The sequence below is a fragment of the Ixodes scapularis genome, unplaced genomic scaffold (assembly GCF_016920785.2).
Source record: "Ixodes scapularis isolate PalLabHiFi unplaced genomic scaffold, ASM1692078v2 PGA_scaffold1__304_contigs__length_218370807, whole genome shotgun sequence".
NCBI classification, from domain to species: Eukaryota; Metazoa; Arthropoda; class Arachnida; order Ixodida; family Ixodidae; genus Ixodes; species Ixodes scapularis.
The window spans coordinates 128,090,280-128,099,639 of record NW_024609846.1 but is presented as its reverse complement, the minus strand read 5'-3'; the positions used below and the strand labels follow the sequence as shown (position 1 = coordinate 128,099,639).

At 49.6% G+C, this 9,360-nt stretch overlaps 1 non-coding gene across 1 annotated transcript; it reads right to left on the bottom strand.

Annotated features, from left to right (window-relative positions):
* Trnag-gcc lies at positions 1-71 on the bottom strand. The gene has a single exon. It is a non-coding gene; the product is annotated as a tRNA-Gly (tRNA).
* Positions 72-9,360: the final 9,289 nt, after the last annotated feature.

Here is a 9,360-nt window from a genome sequence, read left to right as displayed (position 1 = left end):
CGCGTCGGCCGGGAATCGAACCCGGGCCACCCGCGTGGCAGGAGAGTATTCTACCACTGAACCACCGACGCTCCGTTCGTAACGAATCCGCGACCGACTGCAGCGCCAAAGGTTTCCCCGTTTTCAAGGTGATCTCGTCATGAGGTTCGAACGGGTTTGCTCCGTTTCCCTTTCGCCACGGTTGCTTACAACCAGACTGCTGTGCTTCCGATATGACCCGGCGCTGGAAAGCATATAAGAAGTGCCTGGAGTTCTGAGGGCTCTGGCAATTCGCGCAATTAAGAGGTTTATTAATAAGGGGTACGCTAATACGTTTCCATGCCAAATAAAGAAACGTTAATTATAATTGGTCATAGCGGTCGTTCCCTTAACGAAAACAGATGACGCTCGTTCTCGCTTGCCTACCATACCAGCTCTTTTTACAGCAAAAGGACGAATAGTTCACGACCCATTTTTCTTCACTTCGAGTTCACATAGTAAAAAACAAACAATCTTTTGACTTACCTGATTTGGGCTTTACTTCGTTTCAGAAAATGTCAAAGGGCTGTCAAAAACTAAGTCACTGACAGCTTAGAAAAAGACAGGGTTAACAAATAAGAACTAAGAACACATCATGGATCATGAAGCTTGAACATATAAAATAACCTTGCGATTCTTAAGGTGCTAGTGACTCTAGCCGACAAACAGACAGACACACATTCACTGTTCACTGGGCTTGATGTGTTTAGCTGACGACACATAAGGATGACGGTCTAGGTGACGTTGCAGTTTTAATGTTGCTTTATTTTCTTCATGTCGTGGCATCGGCAGCTCTCCGACTAAAGATGCAACGATCGGAGTACAAAATACGTTTAAGCAAATTTCGTCCTTGCTCCTAGAACACTTCGAATTACATCTAATATCATTCCTAAATAAAAATGCAAATGATGCATGTTCAAGCAAGAAACGTGGGTGACACAACATACAAGTAAAAATGACGATTAGGTAATATGTTGTAAGCTCATAAAATACTGCACATGACAATTTTCCCGAGGACCTAATTTTAGCGAATTGGCTACTTGAGAAGTATGGATGAAATCGACGATGAAAATGTATCATTCCACGGTAACGATTTTAAATCCTGCCGCACCCAATCGCGAAATAGTCCTTATTTTGATTTGCGCGCCATCTGTCGGACGTTGCGCCGGCCTTCTTCTGTAGTCTTAAACAAGGCGACCCATGTTTGAGGTTACGGGCAAAGCGCTGCCAAGGAAATGCTATGTCGCACTACTGATGTGTCTCGATAAAGAAGGCAAGCGAAGTAAATTTACGCAATGCGTTTTTTTTTTTGTTTTTTTTTTCAGTCTGAAGTTTCTACAGCGAGTCTTGGTATCATCGTAGCGTTTTACTGAGACTGTCCGAATGACGAAATGGCACGGCGCGCGGTTTCTGCCTCTTTCGCGGGCTTGGTGAATTTCCCTTCACATATAAGTCTCCCCATTATTGCATTAATGGCTGATCAAGGCTGTCTAACATAGTTTTGTCGGTTACGTCCACAGCAACCAAAACGACAGCAACAGTGAAGGCACCGGAACAACTCGGCTCATTACTTTTTAAAGGAGTCATAACACAATATTGGGTTGGATGTTCATGGGTTTGCAGAAGCGTACTGGCCCTACTCTGGCCCAAGTATACTCGTACAAGCCGTCACTGATTCAAAACCTTCTTTGTGTGTGTGATATTGCGTGGATAAAATGCGACTGTTTCTTTCAGTATTGCCCTCGCAAAGCTTGATGACGTGATTTCGGGATCGAAACCACCCGCGTCAACAGTCGAGCGCGGCTCAGAGATTGGACACGAAAAATGGGCGACAACTGTACTTAGGCTCGTAAAATCAATGCTTCGACGGGCACTCAGGTATAGTTGCTCGTGTCCAATCACTGCGGTGATGAGAATAACCGAACTCTAAGAATGCATAGAGCTTAACACGCATTTCCTACTTTGCCAACCCGACCGCGTCGCTATGATTAACTTTGGCGGCATAGGATTCGCCTCGAGATTGGATTGACACAGCTCATATGTGGTGAAAAGCAGAACCGCGCCTGCTTTACACTTACTTTGAGGAAGAGGAATGCTACGCACGCGAGGCCGTAGTGCATGGGAAGCGCCAATGCAGCGCTCACGCACTAGAATCAACTGCTAAGAGCTCGTGCCCCGTACCACGGCCACTCGATCCCCCCTGTTGGTGCGGCCTGCCGATGTCTTTCCGAAAACAAAAGAGCGCGCGTGAAAGGAGAACTTCTGCCATTTTCCATGGGGGCGCTGCACATCGGGGAGCGGTAGAGTGCCTTCATACACACGCGCTTGCTTGCTTGAGTGGTGACATCTCAGCCATTTTTCCGCCCAATGTTTTTTTTATGCATTTTGAAGTGCGCGCAATCCGTTGTCACTCAGCTCGAGCGCGTAGCTTTGGCTAATGCATAGATGCCATTATACCGCCCAAGTCACGCACCGAGTGCGCGAGAGCGTCACGCGCTGGCACATTCAGGGCAACAATGAATGTCTTCACCCTCAGACAGACAGACATGTAGGCACCCTAGGGAGCGGTCTTGTGTTGTACCGCAGGAAAGGCTGTAAGCGCGAGCTCCTTGCTCTGGGGCAGATCTCGGCAGTACAAGCTCTCGTGCAGTAAGGACAGCTGTCAACGCTATGAGCTCGCGCTTCCAGCCTTCGCTGCGGTACAACATAAGGTGAAACGGAGTATAGAAAAGGCGCCCAAGGCGTTCTTGCTCCGCTACCCAGATAAAATATCTGCCTGTCATTAGAGAGTTTTAGAATAACGTACGCAATTTTAGCGCACGCTAGCGCTAAATTTAGCGCTTGTATTAGCGCACGCGACGCGTGAGAGTTTTAGAATAGCGTTTCTCCGTCGCGACGCAAAAGCCCAAGCATCTCGCGCTTGCGACGCCACCAAGATACAGTAAAAAATTTTATTTCACACACGAAAGGGTGTAACTTAAGAAAAAAAAAAAGGTTTTTGGTCCAGAGTATTATTTAAATTTGTTTAAACGTGAGAATGCGAAGCGAGCGGTTGACCGGTCGTGTCCGCTTGCGTCGCCTCGGCAAGAGAGGTATCGTGTACTGACCTTCGCACATCGTACCTTCGCCGAGAAATGTTCGCGCGTCACAAGCATCAAGCTGTCGGTGATCGTTGCCAAACCGAGTACAATGTCGTCCCGTATTGAAAATCGCAGTCGCGAGGATGCCGCCGACGTCGCACTCACGACGTCGCCAAAGCAGCCGCTGACATAATCCTGGAAGCCGCCATTTTTTTTTTTTCAACTCTGCTCGTCTTGGTTTTAGCCAACTTCTCATCATGAATCCTCCTTGGAGAAGCGCAAAGACTCTTTGCGTACGCACGCTATTTCCGAGAAATAGCGCACGCTAAAATTGCGCACGCAAAGCGCAAAATCTGGTTTGCGTTCGGAGCATGCGCAGTGGCGACGACGCTATTCTTTGCGCACGCAAAGCTTTAGCGTGCGCTATTCTAAAACTCCCTATTGGCTTCGCCGATACCGAGGCGCTGCCGCGGTTGCAGAAGGCAGCAAAACTCGCTTTCCCCCCACCTATGCACCGCTCTGCTCGGCGAAAATATCGTAGTGTCACTCTGTGCTCGCGTGTGTGGTTTCTATTGGCATTTTGGAAGCTGCCGGAAATGTAAATGCGCGTTCTAGTTCTGAGTGCCAGACGACGATGAAATGTGCCAACTCCACTCGTGAAACAGGAAATCCTGCAGTTGATGAAGTACAACGAAATCTCTTCCGAACTTGAGTTCGCACCGCTGACTTACATGGCTGGCTACTTGGCCTTCGTTTGCGAACAAAAGGTGACCATTTTTATTTGTAGAAATTGTCGTAATTTCAAAGTAATTAGCTGAAAGATTCAACCTAGCAAAGCAATAAGAATTTCTCAGTGAAAGCAAGGAAGGCTAATGTGTAGAACCCGCTAAACTTTGCAGGTGACGTGTCGTGAATGCAAGCGCATCTTAAGGGAAATGCATCACATGACGGAGCATATCAGTTCGCGTTTAGCCTTGACCAAGGCCTATTGAAAATTCCGGCAAAAACTTCCAGTGACATTCGGTGGAAACGGGCTAATTTCCACTCACTTTCACCAGAAACCAGCGTAGTTGACCAGTTTTTTGGTGGAAACATTACCGGCCGCCACTTCCAGTGACCAGATTTCGCTGGACCTTTTGCCGGAGCCGCTGACGGTTAAAATCCGGCAAAAACTTCCAGTAACATTCGGCGGGAACGGGTTAATTTCCACTCATTTTCATCAGAAACCAGTGTAGCCACTTTCGCTTAAAGCTTATCAGAACCACTTTCGATTACCCGCCGCTGGAATCCTACCGGAAGCCACTCTCGTTTGCCGGACACCAAGCATCACTGGAAGCCGACGCAAGGGGAACCGCTTAAGTCAAGGAGGCCAAGACGAGCAAGGGGACAGAGTTTGTAATGGCGGCCGCCAATGCAGCGGCATTCTCGTGAGTGCGTGTTTTAGCTCGAAACGACGTTGCAATTCTGCAAGAAGTGCGTGCAGCGAACTGTTTTGACGACCCAAAACGGTGGGCAGCGATCACCGGCAACTTGATATTTGTGACAGGCAAAAGTCTGGGCCGGAGCAGGTACGAGACCACTCGAGCGGCATTCTCGTGAGTGCGAGTTTTAGCTCGGGACGACGTTGCAATCCTCAAAAAGTACGTGCAGTGAACTGATTTGACGATCCAAAAAAGTGGGCACTTTCACCCGTTTTCATCCGAAACCAATTTACCATGTCTTTGGTAGATTATTTGCCGGCAAACAGATTTCGCTGGGATGTCCCCGGCAGCCACTTTCATATACCAGACGACCCGGATTTCCTAGAAACTTACCCTACACGGGAGGCTGCGTCGCCTCCGAAACGGAGAGAACGGCGAGAGAAGGACCGGCGCGGAGGCGGCCAGAAGGCAGCGGCGGCTGCCTCCTCTCCGTGCTACGTGCACGTGACGTCCGAGACTCCTTGCGTGCGCCGACCCGCCGATAAAAAAAAAAAAAAGTCTCCGGTGCGCACACGCAATTGGCCCTCTCCTCCCCTCCCCCTCCCCCCCCCTCTTTTAGAACACCTACACACACACACACACACACACGCACGTCTGTCTCGGCAGTCTCCGTCGGACGTGTTTGTTTTCAGCTTTGGGGGTAGCGGCCGTCGCGATTCCTTGTGGTGTTGTTAAGCCTCGGCTAAAGTTTGTTTCGGCGGACATCGGTGGTGTGGCGCCGGACCCAGAGCTGCGACTTGACGATGGCGTGTGCCCGCGGCAAATACCGTGCCAAAACAAGAGTGACATCCTGCGGGAAGCGGACGCCGGAATCTTGTCTAAGCAAGAAATTGCGAAGAAGCGTGCAATACCGAAAAGCACGCTATGGCGGCAGAAGTTGCCAACGAAAGGAAGAGGATGCGGCCCGGAAAGTATCCCGACCTCGAGAAAACGCTTCTGCTTTGGATTAAGGACATGCGTGCACACGATATTCCACTGAGCGGCCCTGTCATGCTGGCGAGGCAGCGGACTTCGCCCAGCAGCTGGTTTACGAGGACTTTGCTGCTTCAGATGGGTGGCTGCACCGATTCCACGAGCGTTACGACTTTGTTTTCCGTGCTGTGTCGGGAGAAGGAAAGGCCGTTACTTCACTTTCGTTTGTTCCAACTTCCGTTAATTCGAACTGAGGCGGCTTCTTCTTGCGGTTCGCATTAACGAGCTTTTACTGTATGTGGGGGGCCTATATCTTCCAAAGCAGCTGGGTGTGCAGATGGAAAGAATATATTTTTCAGTGACCTGCTTCTTGCGCCTCTGTCCGTCCACCTTCAGAAGCATCCAGCGAGCGAAAAAGACTGCACAAGATTTCTCAACGTCGGCGGATGTTCGTTTCGCGAATTCGTGGTTTTCGCGAAGCGCGCTACTGACGCCTGGTGCACCCGCGGCGACGGCATCAGGGACGACATCGTGAGTGTGCCCAGGATTTTTCAAGGGAGGCGGATGTTCGCTCCGCGCGGTCGTGGTTTTCGCTAAGCGTGCTACTGACGCCTGGCGCACCCGCGGCGACGGCATCAGGGACGACATCGTGAGTGTTGTGCCCGGGATTTCTCTACGGCAGCGGATGTTCGTTCCGCGCGGTCGTGGTTTTCGCTAAGCGTGCTACTGACGCCTGGCGCACCCGCGGCGACGGCATCAGGGACGACATCGTGAGTGTGCCCGGGATTTCTCTACGGCGGCGGATGTTCGTTCCGCGCGGTCGTGGTTTTCGCTAGGCGTGCTACTGGCAGTATACGTGTGTGTGTCCGTGTGGTGCACCTGCGCGGTTTTATTAGTTGAACTACCGTGCGTCTAGGAATTTACCCAGCGGCATTGTGAGTACCTTGAAAGATATCTTTTGCGGCAAAGGACTTGGTTGTTCCTATTTGGTCTGATTGCTTTTGCCTACAGCTCTGCAAATTGTTTCACTGGTATCGACCCTGTTAAATAAATGCATAGAACCCTCAGGTCTATATGGACTAACCACTTTAATTGTTAGCGAATCGTCCAGCATCTGGTAAACATACCCTACCGAAAAATCCGGTATAACTTTTCCCTATCCGGATTATGGAACCGGAAATTTGTTTCTGGAAACCCAAAATCCAGATTGTCGACAAAGGAATAATTTCTGAAAACCTAAACTCCAGATAGAATCCGGATAGAGTCCAGATAGCTTTCCGGTTCCATAATCCGGATAGCGAAAAGTTATACCGGATTTTTAGGTAGGGTACACCAGCCACAGTTCACCAGCTTCCTCCTAAGTGCCTTCCGTTGACGTCCGAAAAAAGAAAAAAAAACACGGTAAATCCCGGCCAATCTGGTGATCTTCTGCTAAACTGTGGCTTTACTGGAAGTAAAAAGAGTCCCATAATCCAGTAAAATAGATTTTTACTGGAAATACACTTCCGGTACAAATCCGGTGACATTCTGGTAAAAAATCTGATGCCATTCCGATAAAAATCCGGTAATATTCCTGTAAAACAACCGGTAACATTCCAGTAAAGAACCCGGTGACATTCCGGTAAACTACGGCTTTACTGGAAGTGAAAACAGTCCCATAATCCAGTAAAATAGACTTTTACTGGAAATGACATTCCGGTAAAAAATATTTTTCAATAGGGATGACGGAGCATATCAGTTCGCGTTTAGCCTTGACCAAGGAGGACTCAGCTATCCACGACCTGAAGCTGTTTGGCTGTGCAAGCTCGTCTGCACCTTTGTCGAGAGGGCTCTACAGTCGGCAGAGATTGGTGGTTGTGGAAGGATTTGCAAGGTCCTCTCGAGCGCTGTGCTTCCACACCTTATGGACTGCCCGCTGATGTGGTGTGTTAACTTCCGAGACCCGTACCACAGCGAAGAGCTCTGCGAGCTCTTTCTCAGAAAGCTCCTCAGACCTTTTGTGGCAAACTGGGCTGGTGACCTAAACAGCCCACTAGAGAATATATTGAGGCTTTTGCGGAAGCTTCTTTCCCGAAAGGTACTCCGCTTGTGAACTATATGACTCCCTTGGTCTGTTTTTTGTGAACAATGAAGTTTATATTGCTGAAGTTATGCACGCGAAATCCGATTTTATATTGTCCTTCACAGATGAATAAATGGCACAGCTCACGCGTGCTCGAGCGTCGGTTAAAACCGGACATCATACGGCCTAGCTATATCCAACTATAACTCCTATAGTACAGTGGTAATAGAAACGGGGCAACAGTTACGGGAGCAAGAAAACGACAATTCGCTCATACTGCCAGCAGAATGGAGCTTTAACGCGCAGCCTGCAGCTGAGTGAGCTTATCGCAGAAAGAATCATGTGTTTTTATTCTACACAGATTTGTCACATCATTCATGCAATCTGGCACTCGTTTCAATTGAGACTTGCGGCTTCACGAAAAAAAAATCTAAATAGCCACACCGGGCCGGGCCGGGCGTACTGCTCCTCTCTCACTATATTACGTCTTACCTTAGCATGGACTAACCGCGAACGCTGTGCTAGCGCGAGCGGCTAGCCTTTACTACCTTGACTGGAGCACTCGCTGCACGAGCGCTCATGCAGCCGCCGAGGCTTCCTTCGAAGCAACTATCTCTTGCTTTTAGCACGCGCGGCTAACTCCCCCGAAAGGAACTCTATCTCTCACCAGAGCCGTTTATTGAGAGAGTTTGGCCATCATTGGTTTGGATAGGCGAGCATCCCGGGGCCTACCACAGGCCTTGAAACAGCCCGTAGCGGTGGTCGTGTGCTCTAAATATGTGACACGACTAATTTGAGCCGTTTTAGCGTTGCTAGAGTGAAAAAGTATAGCTTTGTGCATGTGAGGTTTTAGTCACGCCAATATTCAAGTGTAGAATAAACGAACGTGCGCTTTAAACCAGGGCCGACTTGCTAGAAACAGCGTCTCAGCTGAGACGGGGAAAGAAAGCACTGCCAAAGCCAGCGCACGAGCCGAGCGGGACTCCGCGTCTCAAGACGCTCGCGCGCCCCACCCTTTGCATTGCTTTCTTTCAGCCAGTCTCAGGACGCTGTTCTAGCAAGCCGGCACAGAGCGAACAAACATCAGCAGTGCAGACAAAGGCATGGGCACGAGCCTTGGAAAGTGCCTCCTATGCACGAGTTCTCGTACAAACAAAAGCGTTTTGCTGAGCTAGGCTCACGCGCCTGTGCCTTTGTCTTTACTGCAGACATTTGTGAGATGGAGTGGAGAGGCTGAGATTAAACGCTTCTATTTCACGCTTTGAATGTCGTTTGCAATATTGTGACGTCGCGGTCTCCTGATTGGTCGACGCTGTGTCACAAATTTAGTTTACGCTCTGAGCGCGGGGGGGATATTCGGCGCTGGCGGCGGCCTTTGCTCCGCCTATTGGCCAAACTCTCCCAATACACGGCTCTGTCTCTCACCAGAGTCTCTCACCGATAACGAGCGCCACGGCTGGCGCCGCGGGGTAAAGTAGAACTATCGCTCTCACCGGCGGAGTGAGGCATACGGCAGGCCGCTCCTAAAGTCACTGGATCCTGGGAAAGTAACGCCAAGCTCCCCGTGTGGTCGCCATCTTGGTCCGTGAAATGAGCAATTTCTCCTTGACCCCTCCGTTCTTTGTGAGCCGATTTAGATTCGCTGGTGACGGGTAGCTTTTTTGAGTCGTTTTTTGTATACCGAGATTATGCTAACCACACACCGGGGAAACAGGCGTACACCTTCGTACCTCCACCAGATACTGTGTCGTTGCTTGGAGGCACTGAAAAATAAGTTTACTGTCGTGAAATGCGCAAGAAGAACAAT